This window comes from Nannospalax galili, unplaced genomic scaffold, assembly GCF_000622305.1.
Source record: "Nannospalax galili isolate Female #2095 unplaced genomic scaffold, S.galili_v1.0 scaffold18, whole genome shotgun sequence".
In the NCBI taxonomy this organism is placed as follows: domain Eukaryota; kingdom Metazoa; phylum Chordata; class Mammalia; order Rodentia; family Spalacidae; genus Nannospalax; species Nannospalax galili.
The window spans coordinates 4,225,161-4,241,783 of record NW_008346548.1 but is presented as its reverse complement, the minus strand read 5'-3'; positions in this window follow the sequence as shown (position 1 = coordinate 4,241,783).

Sequence of the window (16,623 nt, the reverse complement as noted above, 5' to 3'; positions counted from 1 at the left end):
TTAAAAATTAGTCTGGTTTTAACAGTCTTGCATGTCACAAAAATAATGTGCATTTCACATACTAATGAAGATTTATTGCAACAAATACACTAGGGATAAAAAGACACACACACACACAGAGAATTCTTACACAAGACTTCTCCAAAGCTCTTACCTTTGACTTTCCTTCTTGTAGCCTTCCAGTGTTCTTGATACACAGCTCTCTCTTTGCATTATTATGTTATGTGACTTCAAAGGTGAAGAAAACAGGTTCACAATGGAACATTGTTAACATATCTTTTGACACTTAGGTCCTAGAAAGACAGAGATAGCCCCCAAATGGGCTTTTCTACTATTTTTCCATTAACACGTAAGCAAGTGTGGGTTTATCAACTTCCTTAGTTGTATGTAGGTGTTGAAAGGTAGAGGTAGTGGGGAGAAATGTGAACTGAGCATTGGAAAAATAAAAGGAAAGGAAAGGAAAGAAAAAGCATTAGTACCAAATGTGCATTACCCCTCACACTAATCTGCGGCCAGACCATGAGCCCGAGGAGTGCTCTTCCCATTCATTATCTGCTCACCCAGATTTTCTCTTTGTAATTTTTCATATTATTAATATATGACACAATAACAAGAAGTCATAGGTATTTTGGCTATAAACATCCACTGTGATTCAGTTGACATATTTCATTAGTTGGACTTAGTTTTTACATTAGTTCTGTGGCTGTAGGAGAAAAATGAGATACACGGGTGGAACTCTCAGTTATTTATGCTTTACTTTGTTCCAGAGAAGATTTAAAATACAAAAAGGTAATTACTTGATCACTCAAGCACAAACAACAAAACAGTAAATAATGTAGGTTATATGAAAAAACTTTATAAATATATATTTATGTATTCATACACAAATACATATTTATATTCTAAACTTGAGATTTTAGGTTTGTATCACATATACTTAAGTTTGTAGCAACAAAATTGGATGGGGAATTGCTAATGAGATAATGAGAGGGTGAATTATCTCCTACTATGGCTTGGAGTAGATCACGTATATATAATTTTGACACATGTTTTGGTTGGGTGTGGAACTTTTAAGGAGGGAAAAAAGCTTTTCCTTTCCTTTTTTTCCTCTTCCGTTTAAGTCCCCTGGACAGCATATCCTCACACTGTAGACCTGTCCTTATTGACAGTAGCCACTAAGCTCTTGAAGTGTGACTAGTCCAAGCTGAGAGATGCCATAAGTGTAAAACCAACACCACAATTCTGGTACTTAGTTTGAAAAATTCAAATTATCACATTAATATTTTTAATTATATGTGAAAACAATGTTTTATATGGAAAATAAAAAGGGGTTGCAAAAATTAATTTACCTGTTTATTTTTACTCTTAAATGGGACTCTAGGAAAGTATCAACTATGTGCATGCCTCTAGTATATTTCGATGGAGTGTTCTGGACGAGACATGTAGTCTACGCATAGAATGCCATCATGGTTGTGAGTGATGGAGTTAAAAAGAATCGGGACTTCTAGGTTGTAGGTTTCATTGGTGGAGAGTGCAAGGATTTTCTTAGTGATATAATAAAGATGTAATTAGTTGAGAGACACCTTCTCCAGATTTAGAGCAGCACCGAGGAGTGGAGGATAACCTGGCCCTTCCTTTCCTCAGACCCTAGCATAGTCAGTGGGAAAACTCAGTAAAGAACTATATCCCTCATGTTTCTTCAGTCTTCAGAGGGAATTTACAGGGCTTGAAGTACTATGTTCATTGCTGCTGTCCTTTAAATTCTAGACAGGGATTGTTACTCCATTTCCCTCAGTATGATTCAGAAGAAATCATCCCTGCTGAAAGGAGGAAATTCAACATTTGCTTTTGGAGCACAGCTCCATCACTGAGTGGAGATGCAAGATGTATTATCTCCTGCCTAGGATCTGCCCTTGCTTGCTTCCACTTCTTCACAAGTTCCAAACCATCTTATTTGCTGACTCTGTAAAGCTTTTTGGAACACTTCTGTGCTTGTTAGTGACTTAAAATCTATTTTGATATCAATCTATACCCAAATTTGTGAACACATGGCTCCTTTTCCTGCTCTGTCTTAAACCCACAAAGTCAGTGGAACTCAAGTCCCTCAAAAGCTTTATGGTTGACGAAAATATGTCTAGGTGATCTCTTGTTTGTCCCTAGTCTTCATTCTCCAAACTGGATCTAAACTGGTTACTATAGCAACACAAGCCCTTGAAACTAGATATGTCTTCTTTAATACATCTTACTTTGAGAAGCCTATAAAAACAATATTTCTGTGTGGTGCCAGTATCCAATTCATTTGAATTTAAAGCTAATGCCAGTTAGAAAAGAAAGATCCATCAAAAATATTATTAAATATGTAGATACACACACACACACACACACACACACACACACACACACACAACTTTACAGAAACAAGGTCCTGGGTACCAGTACAGTGTAAGGAAGCAACAGCTGTATTAGAGGGGCACCTGCAGAGTTGTCAGTCCACAAGTGTTTGACAGTTGGAAATTTCTTTGGCAAAGAAAAATATCTGAGAGATTTAAAGATCCTATTTAAATTCACTCTGCGAATCGCCATTCCCCACCAAGGCCCCTTAAGCTGAGCCAGTGAATGAACACAAGTCTCTGTAAACCCGGCCAGCGCTGACAGCCTTGGCTCTGCTCTTCATATTCCAGCCGCATCTCCTGTCAGCTGCTGAGCCTCTGGGACCCTCAAAGGCCTGGGGAGAGGCAGGCAGAAGGTTTTTCTCAGGGCCTTGTGAACTCTCGGCTGGGCTACAAGCTAAGATATTCGTTCAATCAGATTCCCTCTGTGTCTGAAAAAAAAAAGAAAGAAAGAAAGAAAAGCTGATTTCAAATTCACTTTAGGATTTAAAATCTATTATATCTTCCATTTGGGTTCTTTACAATGTGAAACTCTCCCTTTAATCACCTTGTACTGGCATTCAGGTACCACTGGTGGGTTGACCAGCGAGATTGCTCTTTACAGCTAACACCACCTGAGAACAGGATAGCTTTTATTGCTTTCTTCATCAGCTCTTTCTATTTTCAGCTCTCATCTGGTTCCTTTCACACACACCCCTTTGATGCTGCATTGCCCATTGGCCTTGATATATGTCTTTATCCTCCATTTCATTGTTCAACACCTATGAAAACTCTGGATTGAGAGCCCAGAGATCTGGGTTCTATTCCTGGATGTACTACACAATCTACCCATGACCTTGATTTGAAATCTATGCCTTGTTATTCTCTCTCTTGATCAGGATGCGGCAAACATTGGTGTGATATAATTGCTGCATCTTAATTGGCAATAACCTTGAGTAGGACTATCTCTTTGCAGAGACCCTGCTCAGCTAGGACTAGGCGATCTAGACACTTGTGGACCTCAAACCCAAGTACAAATACAGAACAAAAAAATGAATGACATAGAACCAGTTGGGACAGTGTAAGAATGAAGATACAAACCTTTATATTTTAGCAATCAAAATTAAGTACAAGATAGAATTTTAAATAAAAACATACACATTTGTATTTATATACCTATATATATGTACACACACAAATATATATAGATGGCTGGAGATGCAACTCAGGGTAGAGCACTTGCCTAATAGCATACATAAGCCCTGCACCACAAAGGGAAAAAAGGTGTATATATGTATACATATATATGATAAGTAATAATTTGCATAGAATTTATATAGGATTGTAAGTACATTTTCTCATCTCAATGTTTTGATAATTATTAAAAAGACATTTTATGAAATATGGTTGTATTTCAGTGTGTCTCACCTGCCTGGCCAAAGTATTTTCACTGCTATTGCAAAGTAGCAAGGAAATGACACTTGGTTCCAGGGAAAGGCAGGTGTGGCAAGTACTAGGGCTTTGAAGATTATTAGTCACTTAGTGAGATACATCATACAAACCTCTAAGCCAGTCTCCATGACACAATTCTAAGCAGTTCTCTACAGCTACATATCAAGAATGACATCCCTAAGGGATAGGCATGTCTTACAGGTTATATTTTATGTCAAAATGTCTGTAGCCCACCTAACAGTTGCTGCAGGGACTGCCAGATCCATCCCACAATGAGAACAAATTGCAAACACTCTACAGGCTTAATATTTTTCCTGTCATCTTACCGGAGGGAAAGCAGCAAAGCCTTTTTGTGCAAAATCTCTTGCTTCTGAAGTCATTTTGAAAGTACAGAAGTTAGGTTGCAGTCTCTGGCAGGCTTAATTATTTCCTTTTGCACTGCAATTGTTGAAACATCTCAATTTTGGAGTAGCTGGGTCTCAGTTGTTTCTAAAGGGAATTTTGTCAATTGTGTCAAATAAATACTATTTTTCCAGTATGTATCATTTAAATTAAGTTTAATTCAGCAAGCATTTTCTGAGGGCCTATTATATGTCCAGCACCCTACTAAATGTATGTATAGGCTTCTGAGATGAATGAGATGCAGCTGTTGCCTTCAAGAAGTTAGTAAGCGATCTAGTTAGAGAATGACACTACTCAGAAATGAACTCTGGTGGAAATGATGCTGCTGTGATATTTGAATCTTAAAAGATACTACAGAGACAGGAAGGCGAGGGTAATTAATTCCAGTCATGGGGGTCAGGATAACCTTCTCAGAAATGAAATTAGAGCTGTGCTTTGAAGCTTCAGCGGATGTTGTAATGTTTTTCCAGAATCAGAGTAGTAGGAGGAGAGCACCCAGGCAAAAAAGAATACAGAGTCCTCAAGGAGAAAATTTTGGGAAGTATTCATAGAATGGTGAAAAAGAAAATAAACAGAAATCATGTTGTAGCCACACTCTGTGGTAAGAATTAACAGAGCAGTGGAAGCACCCCATGTGGATGTGTTCCTGTTCTCCACCTCTTTCCCTGCATCCTGTCAGCTGGTACCCAGTCAATCTTTAAGGACAATGCTTAGATTTGTTTTGAGAAACATAATGATGCCATATGGAAAATGTACCAGATGAAGGCAGAGACTTGGAGCAGATAAACTGCATGATAGAGAAGGAATGAATCTAAACTAAAAGGAATGGCCATAAAGGTGGAGCTGGGAAAGGGATACAAGCATTCCTTTTGAGAAGTGATGTGGAGAGGACCTGGCACGGAGTGATTTCTCAAAGGTCTTCTCAGATGACTGGGTCAGTGAAGATGCTTTGAAGAGAAATCTTAAGTGCTTGAGGGAGGTTTATCTATGGTAAAATATATTTACATTTACTGTAAATATTTGCATCCTGAAGTACTTGTGGAACGCCAAGTGAAAGGTCCAGTAACAAGGTACAGAATAAGAAAGATCAGATCCAGGGGGCTTAGAAATCAACAGCAGGTAGGGAGACCTATCTCTGGTAGCAAATGGCACTGTCAAAGATGACCTACCATACAGAAGAAATCAAAACAAATATCCCTGAGCAAGAGAGGACTTTCAGGTCTTTGGAATACTCCATTCCTTAGGGGGGAATTGGAAGAAGAAGAAGGAGAAAGAGAAAGAAGGGGGGGGAGGATGAGGACAAAGAGGATGAGGAGGACGAGGAGGACGAGGAGGAGAAGGAATGAAAGAAAATCTGTGATTTTCAAAATCATTTATGTAGATTATATGCAAAATGAAATAAAAAGAAAGTGGTATTTGAGCACTATTTTCAACTTTGGCAGGGCAGGAAGTGCTCAGAGAAAGTGGTCTTGACTCTGTTCCTCTATCTGCCTCTTACTCTCTGTGGAAACTTGCAAAATGTTATAACCTCCCTGAGATTCAGTTTCTTCATCTATAGGAGATGGTTTTCCATGAAGATGAATTAAGAGAAAAGGTCTATAACTCACCAGGAAAAGGTGATGCGTTAAATAGACAGTTAAGAAGTGGAAGTTCCTGCTGGATCTAAGCAAAAGGCAGAAACTGCGATCAGAAGCTTAAGTTTCAGCATCACTGAGTGAGATATAGCAGCAAGAGTCCAGCCCCAAATAAAGCAGCAGCAGCTAGTTTGTCATTGTTCTCGTAGTCAAAGGCTGATCAATGTTTATTCTGTCTCGCCTTCAAGACAGTGTCATTAGGTGTGATTGGAGAAAATGTTGCTTCTCATCTAACAGAAGAATGAAGGAGAGCAGACCCACATCCATAAGGCCTTTTTCTGGAATCCCTAATCAACTCACAAGAGAAGAGCCCTCATGGCCTAAATGCCTCTTATTAAGTCCATCTCCCAACATTATTGCATCCATGTTCTAGTTTCCAACATGCAGATCTTGGCAAGGACACATTCAGATCATAGCAGCATCCTTAAAGGTCCTTCTTTTTCCTACAGGATGGGATATCTGTTGATCTTTTGATCATGGTTATGTAAGCATGTGTGGAGAGCATTGAAGTGTGACAAGTCAGCAAGTGTTCCTGAGAAACTTCCTGAGAACCTAGTATGTGCTACTTACTGGGACGTTACAGTGAAGCTAAAGCAAGATTCTGCCCTTGAATAGCTTAGAAGGTAGTTGGAGAGAAGAGTTGCTTAGAGACAAGAATTAGGAAATCACTAGGCTTAGTATCCTAGGGAGTGAAAAAAATAGAGTAAATGGTCAAAATAAAGAAGGGATAGCAAAGACCACCTTATACCTAAGGAAGCAGATTTCAAAAGTTCAGAAGAATTAGTAGATCTATCTCAAACTCAGAGACTTTAAAATAGAAGGGTAAGACATTCTACATTTCACACCCTGTTGTCTATGATCACCAATTCCCCAAAGAAGTAAAAAATATCATGTTCCCTTTGGAAGGTACTTTGCTGAGTGTAATGGTTTAAGAGTATTGTGTTCAAGTGTTAAGTTGACATGGGATAGATTTATTAATGATTAACCTTCATTGTCGACTTGATTGGATTTAAGATCAACCTAGGAGAAACATCAATGGGCATGTCTTTGAAGACATCTCTAGAGAAATTTACCTGGAAGGAGGTCCCACCTCAAATGAGTTTGGCACTATCCTTGAAGGTCTCAGAGAATAAAAAGGGAACAGAGTGAGCTGGGCACTAGAATTCATCTCCCCCTGCTTCCTTTACAGACACAAAAGGTTAGCTGCTTCACACTGCACACCCTCTCCCCCAGCATGGTCTATATCTTTGAACCAACAGCCAAAATAAAACCTTCTTCCTTAAGTTCTCCTGTCAGGTACTTGCCAAAACAATGAGAAAAGTAACTAATATACTTAGTGTCTTCTCCCTTTTTCTGATACTAAAGTTAGTCTTATTATGCTGTTCATTTCTACAATGATTCAGGGGCAAGAACTGACCTGCAATTTCAGTATGTGCAGCTGGGGCAGGTTAAAGTGTCATGATGCAGTTCATGACACTTGGGAATAGGTAGGATTGTTATGTAATATGGGAAAAGTCCCCATACCTGTGCCACTGGGCATATAGTACATGCTCTGAAGGAGTGGCACACAAGCCATATCCAGCACTTTCTATGGAAGGCCAGCTATAGAGCCCTGTGGGTGAATTTTTACTTTATCTGATAATACAAATATTTGAGGGGTCAATATTCAGGGTTTATTATTTCTGGGATGATTAGCATATTTTGGTACCACCAGAGAAATGTCTCCTCTACATGTTACAACATCTAATTTTGTTGCTTTGGAAACGTTCATTCATCATTTGAGTCCCAGTTTATTCATTATAACTTTTGTTACGTCAAACGTCATATGGGTTTGTATACTTCTGTGATATAAAATATTTGAAGGTGCCTAGCTCAGAGTCTGGCGTATGGTCAGTGTTTAATAAATATTTATTAACTGTGAATCTGAAATACCTCTTCTGAGATTGAACTTGGCTGACATTTGCTGTCTGGCTCATGAGTCCATGTAAATTCCAAAAAAATCCAAATCTCAACCCTTAGCTTAGATCCCTTTTCTAATGTCCAGATCCACATATTGTACTGCCTACTTAATATCTGTGCTGAATGTTCTTAATTTATATCTAAAACAAAATCTGAACCCCTGACCTTCTCCCCAAAATGTTCTCATTCTAGAGCCTCCCCACCTTAGTTGATGACAAGCCCATACCCTTACCTCTCAGAATGACCCAACTCCTTCCTTCCACACCCTATTTCTGTGAGAGTCCACCATGTCTTCCAGCTCTTTCTTCAAAGCATAGCCAGGATTTGGCCACTTCTGTCCAGTTTTTCTAGGGCTACCTTATCGTAGCTACCTTTGAATGTTTGGCTGTGGTGCCACCATGGCTTTCTAATAAGGCTGTGCTTTCACACTTGCATTCCTAGAGTTACCATTGAAAGGGCAAACAGAGTAATCCACTCAAACTCATAATATGAATTCATCATTTACAGTTCTAATACTAACATAAGTATGTGCTCTGCTTTCTGACTGCTTTTTAAATTATTTTAGTGAAGTTTATCATGGTTGAATGAAGGTAGATGTGAAACCAAAAAGTAATATAAGTTGAAGACATGTGAAGAGAGGGTCAATATATGTGCAACTGAGTATCCCCGAAAATTATGGATCCTGAAGGCTAAGATAGTTCACAGAATTTGTCTCCTGAGGGGTTACCAATGATACTGAAAAATAAAACATCAAAGAAGCAAAAAATTACCTGTTTATGAAGGCTTTTCAGTGTATCTAAAAAGAAATGAAAAGAGAACTATTGGTCAGTTGTCTGAAGTTTGGTGGAAAGAGCTAGAAGAGAGAAGGTGGAAGTTGAAACACAGTGAAAAACCTGAGCTGCCAGCTTCCATAAAGAATGTGCTTGTGGGGAAACACTGGCAGTTTCAGAACTAAGCCTTGCTTGTTACTTTAAATTCTAAGCCATTATTTTACCCCTATTTCATTTCATCCTCTTTCTCTATTTTATGCCTTAGTGGAAGTGTCTCAATATGATCTATGTACCCTAAATGAGCTTATATTTATTTGTGTGCCCTGGGTGTTAGTTCATCTTCCATGCCCTACTACACTACACTCCTCAATTCACTTCTAGGCTAGTTATAGGTGTGAGGGGATTCAATCATATGGAGATTAAGAAAGTCACTTATATTTTCTATTTTGAGATGATAAAGCGACTGAAGATGCAAGGAAAGGACAGAGATATCTGAGAGCTGGGCCAAGAACCTCAGTGGAATGAACATGCTTCTCAGGAAGGAGTTTCAGTGTATTCTACCACTAGGGAGCTTGAACCCCCACAGAACAGGGCAGTTTGTAAAGACATCTGAGATAGCTTTCTGTGCTACTCTAGCCACCAGACCCCGTCTTCAGGACCGTGTGCCTGAGTTTGCCCTCTCTTCTTTATTCTCCCTCCTCCTTCTGAAAAGAGCACCTGAGTCAAGATTCTTGGCTGCACTGTGGCTCAGCTTGGTATTCTAATTGGAAATAGAAGGTTACCAAAGTCCCAGGTTCAGTCACACAGAGGCTTTTTAGCAGGTTCTTTTTGTGTGCCATCGGTGGCCACTTCAAGCTGAGGTGAAGGACTGTAAAGAGTCACTGTCTTTCTGTTGGAAAGATTTTAAACCTAGGCAGAGATGGAATTATATCTTTTTTTCCTAACCCCCAAACAAAAGACTTCTCACATAAACTGAGCTTCATGGAAAAGAAAACTAAACAACAACAACCCCTGTGCCTGCTGCCTTCAGACCACTTTATTCACAGGACATTAGTCTTCTGTAATTATGAAATATCTTTCAAGATGGAAGTCTCTTCTACCTTCCTATTCCTTCATTAACTGATTGTTCTTGCCAAGATAATTGTGTTCTGGATATATTTTCCTGAAAACACTTAAACTTCCTCTTCCTCTCTCCTCAATAAATACTTTCAGTAAATACCATAATTAAAAGAGCAAATTACCTTCATTAGATATTATCACATCTCAAGATTCAAGCTCAAAGTGCAAAACTTTCTGGAAGTTAGAAACTGTTTTCCTTACTGTTGTGTATTACAGAATCATATTTTTGGTTTGCATGGAAATGTCAGCTTCAGCACATGGTAAACATGTGTGGGTTGATGGTTTTTCTGACTGTCCATGGTAATTCATGTATGGTAAATTTCCAGTAACTGGAGTAAATGTTTCACCCGTAGAATATACTCCTAGAAAGCCCTTCTAATCATTAGTGTCCATTGATACAGCCTAGTGACTCCCAGTGTGCAGCCACTTGTCCTTTCTCTGTACTACTGTGATTAAATGAGTAGACAATCCTTACTGCAGTCATTGACAAAGGTGCCCCATATGACTGAGTTCTTCATTAGCAAAATGTTATTGGATATTTTGTTTCTGTCTTCTGAGAGGTACTGCCATTGCCATGGAACCTCAGTGCAAAATCGAATCAATACAGACTCTCTACATTGGCTAAATTTATAGTTCTAGTTTTGTGTTTGTGATAAAAAAGACACTCAGCTCATGGAAGTGCTTTAGACTCTTGATTCTGTTCTAATAGTTGAGAGGTGGGTGATTACTGGCAGAGACTCGTTTTTTATCTTCTCTGTGAAAATGTAATAGGGGAAGTGCATTTTATGGAGAAACGCTATGGCAAACACACAGGCCATTTCAAAGTGATTTAAGCAGCAGGACATGATGGGGTGTGGCAAGGTGAAGCGTGGAAAGTAGACAGACAAAATGTTCACAAACAACCCCAGCTCCAAGTAAGCCTATGCTCTTCTGACTTCTGTAACCTATCCCCGTTTTCATAAATACTTAAGAGAAAGTATTCACATTCCATTCATTTAGATTGTTCATTTAAAACTTATGACCAGAAATTAAAAGAAAGGAAAAATGCTTAGAAAGTTGATTCCTTAAATAAGATTTATGGGGAGGGGGTACTTTTATGAGTTATTTTTGAAACCGTTATATAATGATTTCAGCATATTCATAATATGGAAATATAACTTCTGGTTATACATGATATTTTCTGTTACAATAAACCAAATTCAAGCAGTATTTAAAAACACTTTGGTAGTGATTACTTGAATTATTATGAGTTCTCATAAGTCAAACCTGCCTTTCATTTTAAAAGACATATCTCATTTTGATATTAACTGATTTTGATGGGCTAGCCCTCCTGAGGTGGAATTCATAATTCTGATCTGTTTTCATTTCCTTCAACAACTTAATTAGCAATTAATATTTATCAATTCCACTAATATCCATGTCATTGCTCATTTATTTACCTATGAGAACTTAATACGACATCTCATTTACAGCTGGGTATTTATAGGTTTTAATTAAAGACTCTTAAATGGTGTTGAGTATTGATTGGAAAAGGTTGTATCTGTGGCTTGTTCCTAAATTTCTTATTTTAAAAGAGTGGTATACACATTTGTGTATATGCATATATGCATCATATGGCTCATTTTCTACATATATACATTTAATATAGAATTTTTAATAAATTGTATTAAATTCACACATATAGTAGTCTATTAATCAATGAGAACAATATAATTGCATACAATAGTATGAATGAATCTTGCAATATGATATTAACAAAAAGAAACAATTGATATTTATTTTAAATGCATAAAAGATAAAATTAATTTATGCTGATAACAGTAAAAATAGTGTAATGACTGGCAAAAATCTTGAGGGGCTTCTTAGTAAGGACAACATCTAATTCCTAGATCTGAGCTGTTTAACGAGATGTGTTATATTTATGATACTGTTTCAAGTGGTACAATTATGCACTTGTGTGTATATTATGGTTTTATGTATATAAATATGTTCACATATTATGACAATATTTATAATTTTAACACATATATAAAGATTTCTGCTTACATAGTTTTAGTCAGCCATCACAGAACTTTAGTTAACTTCAATTGAAATCATAAAAATTAGAAATACAATACAATTTTTTTTTGGTCTTTTTGACACAGGGTCTCCCTGTAGCCCCAGCTGTCCTGGAACCACTATGTAGGCCAGGCTGGCCTTGAACTCACAGAGATCCGCCTGCCTCTGCCTCCTGAGTTCTGGGATTAAAAGCGTGTGGATATAATACAATTTTAAATGCCCCGTTTTGTGTGTCTGGAGGCTTCTTAATGAATGAAAATACACATAGGGTAGATATTATTAAGCAAAAATAGAAATATATTTCATTTGTGTCTTGCCATTCAACCTTAATTATTTTGACGTCTCATCTAAAATAGGGTTATACACACCTCAAATGTGCATCTTTTCTATTCAAATATATTCATTAAGAAAATTTATTTTTACAAGATGAACTTAATATTTCTTCATTAATTTTGAAGAATTGAAACAGAACAAAGAAGAACTGCAAAACTGGTTTGAAAAGAAAATCTCTGAATAAATATAATTATTGTGGTTATATATGTAAAATTGCATTGATTATATATATGGTAAAGGCCTCTGATTTGTAATCATATCTCATATGCTATAACCTGTTATATATCAAACTTGGTTTTGACCTAATTCCAGCCTGGGTTTGGTATTTGTTTCTAATCCCAAGCATCATAAATTATTCTTTTACATGACCACATTTATTGAGTGCTCTTTACTTAGGGGAAAAGGCTGGGTTGGGCAGTTCAAAGACCAAAGTCTTTATTTAGAACTGAAGCAAAGACAGTGGAGAAAACAGTAGCCACAGAACACTTCTCTTGCTCATCCAGGATTCCTTGTGTTGAATTTCTGAGAGTTTGTTAAAGAAAGGCCTGACTAAATTTGTTAAGTCCTTTGAGAAGGCACTATTTGTCCATTGCTATTAGATTTCTAAGTTCCAAATTTACTTTGAATCCTGAAAAAAATATATATGATATCGAAAAAATATTTTCTACAGAATCTCCAGTATCAACTGTAGGTCAGAGAGACTGCTTCTAAACAGATTTTCTCCAACTCCACCTACTGGATTTTGAGCCAAATTTCTACAGGTTTCCTTCAGTGCCCAAGGAGGGTAGGTAAGAAATCCATAGGTAAGAGCTGAGTCTTAGGTACATAATGCAACCCTGACTCAGAAACAAAGAAAGAGAGAGAGAGAGAGAGAGAGAGAGAGAGAGAGAGAGAGAGAAAATATAATCTATGATCATTAATTTCCTCCATAAGCACTGCATGCAAAAACTGTACACCTTCAGAATGCTTGTGTAGCATCTTCTAACACTATGAATGCCAACTGTTCTACTTTGTTTCTCCATTGCTGTGACAAAGCACTCTAACCAATACTAAACAGGGGAGGAAAGGGTTTATTCAGTTTACATCTCCAGGGGTCACAGTTCATCACTGAGGGAGCCCAAGGTAGGAGCTCAGGACAGGAACCTGGAGGCAGGAACTAAAGCTTAAGACATGCGGTAATGTTGATTACTGGCTTGCTCCCCTGGCCCCTGGTCAGCCTGCTTTCTTATACAACACAGGCCCATCTGCCCAGGGGTGGCACAACCCACAGTGGGCTGGGCTGTCCCACATCACTCAGTAATCAAGAAAATGCCCCACAGACATGGCCACAGGCCAGTCCAATGGAGGCAATTTCCCAAGTGAGGCTTCCTCTATTCAGGTGTGTCAAGTTGACAACTAAAGCAATCAGCACACTAACCAGTAGAAACGAGGCTCTGAAGCCAGCACCAGCTTGATTTTTTTTTTCTAGTATAGTATATACTAGTACATAGTGTCTTCAGCAATAGGGTTTTACCATCAAGGTTTGGTGAGTAACCAAAAGCAAAGATAATGGCCAATTAAGTTTGAAGGTCTTTAAGACCTCTGGGCCACAGCTTCAAAGAAGGGAGCCCATTCCTGGTATTAAGCTTCTTACTTTGCTAGTTTATTGTGTCTAATAGAGGCGACATCCCTTATTATATGGTACCTCCTTCTAATCTCTTTTTATAAAGCGTATCTGTATACTCTAAGAAACTTCTATAGTGGTAGGTTTCCATATGGCTTTTTTAAGGCCTTTAGTGTGAGCTATCCCTCCCATTCCCCACCCCACTTAACACTTCCTACTCTGTTATTTCTCTTCCCTTCTTTCTATCACTGCATTCTTCTCCCCTTTCATGAACTGCCCCCCACCCCGCAAGGTGTTTAATCAGTTTTCTGACCTCTCTGGATTTCCAAATTGGAACAGGCATATATAAGATTTCAAAATTAGCATCCAGCTATGAGACAGAGCATGTAATATTTGTCTTTCTTGGTCTGAGTTAACTAAGTCAGGATGATTGCTTTCAGTTTCATTCATTTACCTGAAAAATTTGAAATTGTTTAAGATCTGAATAATATTCCATTATTTATATATACCACAACTTCATTATCCATTCATCATTTGATAGATATCTAGATTGTTTCCAATTCCAACTTTACCCAGCTGTGAATACGGTTAACTACAACTGGTCTGGTAAGACATATTCACTGGTTCAATAATGGCACAAATACTATGGAAGTAACCAACCCCCTTCTGATTTGATTAAAGGTCTTCTCTATAAGATGAAGCCCACGTATATCATTGATAACGGTCCTAGGAACCTGAGGCTAGACAAGTCACAAGCAATAAGAGAGTCAAACACTATAATTTTGCTACACATATATAACAGTAAACTGATGCTTAATGACTTATTTTTATTCCCATGTATTAATGTCTGTCAACTCTTAGAGAAGATTCCTTATGCAGCAGATGGTGATTAAAACAGAAACCCAGAACTGTCTAATATGCAGAGAACAAGAACCTGCAGAGTGCTTATCCCTGAATGTGACACCTCTGCCTCTAAGGCTCAGCAATTGTTGTAGAAGAGGGAACAGAAAGATTGTAAGAGCCAGAGGTGGTAGATGACCACAAGGAAATAGGTTTTTCAGATAACTAGTCAACTGCTCATATAAACTCACAGAAATGGTGACAGCGTCCATGGAAAGCACATAAGCTCAAGCCAGACAAAAATACCAGCATAGACATGGGGAAATGGGTAAGAAATTCTAGCTCTAGCCATGGAACTATTGGCAACTGATAACTGTTTGGATAGGAAAGAGTTAGTCTCATTTAATGGTGAGATTCTTGATAGGTTCACCAGGCTCCAGGGGATTTTGACCCATACCAAAAGGCATTTGAAAGCAAATTTGATTCTATAGGTGTGTGTGTGTGTGTGTGTGTGTGTGTGTGTGTGTGTGTGTGTGTTTAAGAGTGTGGAGGGAGGGATATATAAGAGGGGAGGTATGTACATCTGTGTGGTGTGTGTATGTGTGTCCATATGTGTATGTGTATGTTTGTGTGTATGTGTGTGTTTGAAATGCTTCCATGTGTGTGTGTGTGTGTGTGTGTGTGTGTGTGTGTGTGTGTATGTTTAAGAAATTGGATGGAGGGACATATACAAGAGGGGATCTAAATACAAACTAATATATTGCATGATATTCAACAAAAAAATCATTTAGGGAACTGTACATACCTATGATCATTTAAAGATTTGAGAGATTTTCCTTCCTGCTGTAAGCTGTTCACTTTGCTCATTGTTTAATGGGTTATTTTACATGAAGTCATGGTCCAAACATAAATAACAAATAAAAGAAATCCTTAAATAATTATAAAACTATCATGTTTAAGTTAATATGCAGTCATTTAGAAGCAATGAGGCCCATAACAAAATCACATCTCTAAATATAAGTGGATATCTTATAAATATTTGAAGTAAAGGATATATCTGTATTTCTATATTCATATTGAATTTTTCCTTTTCTAGTTCTCATTGAATCTTAGCTATTATCAGAAAAGGAGCAAGCACAGCAGTACCCTCCTTAGGTGTTTTGCTTTCTGTTGTTTCAGTAATGAGAAGTAAAATATCATGTCATCAGAAGGGCAAGTAGTGGGGAATGGCTGGGGGTGCCGACAACAGACAGTAGCACGGATATCAGAGTATAAGGGCTCTAGTGGGGGCAAGGAGGCAATGGGAGGGTCTTACCTGGGAAATGGGTGTATAAATAAATTTTTAAAACTTCTTCAAAGCATAAAAATTTGCTTCTTAATAATTAGTAGATGTGAAAATCATTACCATTGAAATCTACCTGATGACTTTATATCCATGCTCAGATGCCAAGGAGCTCAGAAAGTAACCGACTTTGACTAGTGATAATCAGATATATAGAGATTAGAAACAGATGTGTATCTTAGTGTCAATTGTATTAAAAATGAATTTTTCTGTATGAAACTGTATTTTAATAATGAAATGGAGATCTTTTTTAAAGTTTAAAACCTCATTTAATTTTAGGTCTTATAGGGTTTATAAGGAGTACAATATTGTATATCTGCATTAATTCAACTGTAAACCTAAAAATTTACAGCCAATTTTGAAAGAAACTCATATTAGCTCTGGAAATTGTTATTGAATATGTCAATGCTGTTGTAATGAAATTTCTCTTCTAATTATATGGTTATTAAATAAATAATTTTAAAAATACCATGTCCAAAATCATTACATAGAAAATTCCAGAAATTAACTATTCATATATTTAAAATTTCCTATTGCTGTCAATAGCATCATGAAACCTGTACTATCATGATCTCTGAATTGACTGACTGGACTCCGGTGGATGAATTTGCACTGAAGGGCATCTGGGGGCATATTCTTGATGGGACAGGGCTTACTATGTATGGTGGAGTACATGAGGTCTGGTGGAGGGATGGGGAATGTATGGATGGGGAAGGAGAATCTGAGTTTAACTGAGAACTGT